Source organism: Sinocyclocheilus anshuiensis, unplaced genomic scaffold, assembly GCF_001515605.1.
Source record: "Sinocyclocheilus anshuiensis isolate Anshui unplaced genomic scaffold, SAMN03320099.WGS_v1.1 scaffold2085, whole genome shotgun sequence".
Taxonomy (NCBI): domain Eukaryota; kingdom Metazoa; phylum Chordata; class Actinopteri; order Cypriniformes; family Cyprinidae; genus Sinocyclocheilus; species Sinocyclocheilus anshuiensis.
In genome coordinates this window covers 709268-712533 of record NW_015554052.1, presented here as the reverse complement: position 1 = coordinate 712533, position 3266 = coordinate 709268, and positions in this window count along the sequence as shown.

Below are 3266 nucleotides of genomic sequence, written 5' to 3'. Positions count from 1 at the left end.
AGTCAATCAATCTAAATGGCTAATTTACTAATGCACTTAAAGACATCATTTTTTCAAGTTAGTTTTTAAAATTACATATTATTAAATAAGAAATAGTAACATTACATTTTTTTCATTTTTAGTCACTGCAATAAATTATTAATTTCCTTGTCAAATTCTTTATTTCATTTTTAATAATTTTCAAATGTTGTAAACACTTTAAATGTTAAATTCTAACCTGTGAAGCACACTAAAATGTATTTTATCTATGAAATTTAAAAAAATTATTATATTTTTCTGATGCGGGCCTGCATGAGATACAAAGTCAATCAATCAATATGGCTAATTTACTGATGCATTTAAAGACATCTTTTTTTTTTTAAAGTTAGTTATTAAATTAATATTTTAATTTATATTAAATAAAAAAAAGATATAATTTTTTCACACACACACACACACACACACACACACACACACATATATATATATATAATTAATCACATTTATATATTTATATATAAATATATATTTTTTTATGTTTTAAATGTTGTTATTCTGACCAGTGAAGTACATTAGGGCACATTTTATGCATGAAAGGTGTGATTCAAATTTTTAAAAAAATCCATTATTATTATTATTATTAAAAAGTGTCCTGCAGGCCTGCATCAGATCCAGTCAAAGCCACGTTGAATAAAAGCGTCTGCCAAATGAACGAATGTAAAAGTGAATAATCTGAATGACCATCACGAGTTGTTTGGGTGTATGTGATTTACTTTCAACAGCATGGTAATAATTTCACTTTAATAGCTGTATTAGTCAGCAGTTACAGTAATATATGATTAAATATTTACATTACATGAGAGCTGAGAATTCAAACAGAGCAGAGCAGCTGGAATGGAAGGGTCTTCACTGCAGTTGTTAGTGTTTTAACCCTGTTTAATAAACACAGCAGACGCAGACGCAGACGCAACACACTGACATCAGAGAGATTCATCAGACCCTGATGGTGCCTTTCGTCCCGACGATTACAGCTTCGTTTGGAAGCTCGGCGGTGATTGTGCAGGTACAGACGGAACAGAACTTCAGCGTGACGACCGTCGCTTCATCAACACCTGCGAATAATCCCAAAACTGGGAAATAAAGACGATTTCATTTCTGATTTGAAAAAAATGTGACTGTGATTATATACAGTACATACTAAATTGTCATTTATTCCTGTGATCAAAGCTGTATTTTCAGCATCAGTCTTCAGTGTCACATGATCTTCAGAAATCAGTATAATATGCTGGTTTGCTGCTCAAGAAACATTTCTGATTATTATTAATGTTGAAAACAGCACAATATTTCTGTGGAAACTGTGTTACATTTTATTTTTCAGGATTCTCAGATTAACAGAAAGTTCAAAAGAGCAGCATTTATTTGAAATAGAAATCTTTAGTAACATTATAAATGTCTTTACTGTCACTTTTGATCAATTCAATGCAGCCTTGATGAATAAAAGTCTATTTTAATATGGTAAAAAAATCTATTTTAAAAATCTATTTTAATATTGTTTATTATTTATGTTTATTAAGCATTGGCCGCTCTCCTCTAGATATCAGTATCTCCGTCAGTTATTAAAAATTCATATTGGTTAAACAGTAGTTAAACAGTTGTCAATTTCACATGAATGATTGTTTCAACACAATATCCTTTATTTCTGCATTTATGTTGTTTTGTGTCAGTCTAAAAAGCCTTTAAAACAGTAAATATAGTTAGTGATTTAAATTTAGTCTGATCAGATCTGTGTTTGAAATCTTTTGTAACATTATACACTCCCGATTTTTCAAAAGAAATGAATACTTTTATTCAGCAAGGTTAAGTTAAATTGATAAAAAGTGACAGTAAAGACATTTATAATGTTACAAAAGATATCTATTCGGAATAAAGTCATGCACGACCTCCATGAGCAAGACGTGTGGCGATCAGTTCCTGGACCTCCTTCAGGTTCACGGCCAGTGGTTTCTCTTCTTTGGTAGCACGCTCACCCGGGAAAAAGGTCAGTTGCAACTTTTTATCACAAAATGAACTGCAAGAAGAGAACTCCAAGAAAACAAGACAAAGTTCTGAGATACAAAGTTGCAACGACCTTTTTTATTTTTGCATTCCTTGGAGTAAAACAGGCTTCCATCATCTTCTTACAGGAGTCCATAATAAAACAAAAAAGATCAATCTCCAATAGGACTATTATGATTATCAACAGGATAAAATATTTAATTTAAAAGAAAAGAAAATTTAAAGAAAAAAGAAAATAACAACTGATGAAGCTCTGGAAAAAGATATCAAGATATCTAATAGAATCAAATAAAAAATAATAATTACAAAAATTGTTGGAATTAATATGGAAGCTTAAAAAATATTAATTGTGACTTTTTGGACAATTCAAACTTTTATTTGGAATTTGCAAGTTTATATCTCACAATTCTGACTGTTCCTCCCTCAGAATTGCAAGGAAAAAAGTCAGAATTTTGAAATATAAACTCACTTTTTTTCTCGCAATTCCAAGTTTAGCCTACATTTGGCAATTCTTTGTTTATATATCTCACAATTCTATTATTTTTTCTCAGAATTCTCAGTTTGTGTCTCAGATTTAGTTTTTTTCCCCCGCCATGGAATTAAAAAAAAAAAAAAAAGTAATTGTGATTTTTTTTTCATTATTTCACAATTCGGACTTTCTCTCACAATTGCAAGAAAAAAGTCAGAATTGTGAGACAAAGAGTCGCAATTACCTTTTTGATTAATTTCAGTTGGCTTCCATCAATTGTAGTTAATCACGCAGGTTCTTAGAGAATTCTTATTTGATCTCATTAGTGATGGAATTATTACGATGGAAACTCCAGCAGGAATCTCGTCACATTAACGGACATGAGATGAAGCTGTTCTGAGATCAGTGTGAAGTGTCACTGATCTCTGGCTCTCTGGCCAGCTCTTCGTAGCTGCTGTATACGCGAGGGATGCTGTGTTTCTGAGCAAACTCCCGTCATCCGGTCAGAAAATAGCATTGTATCCTTCTTAAAAGAATAATAATAATACCAGATTTTATGTTTCGTGTAAATTTATTTAGTTGTGCGTAATTAAATGCTATAGTATACACTGCCGTTCAAACGTTTGGGATCAGTGAGATTTGTAATGTTTTTTAAAGACGTCTCTTCTGCTCATCAAGGCTGCATTTATTTAACCAAAAATACAGAAAAACTGTAAAAACTGTGAAATATTATTGCAATTTAAAATAGCTGTTTTCTATGTGA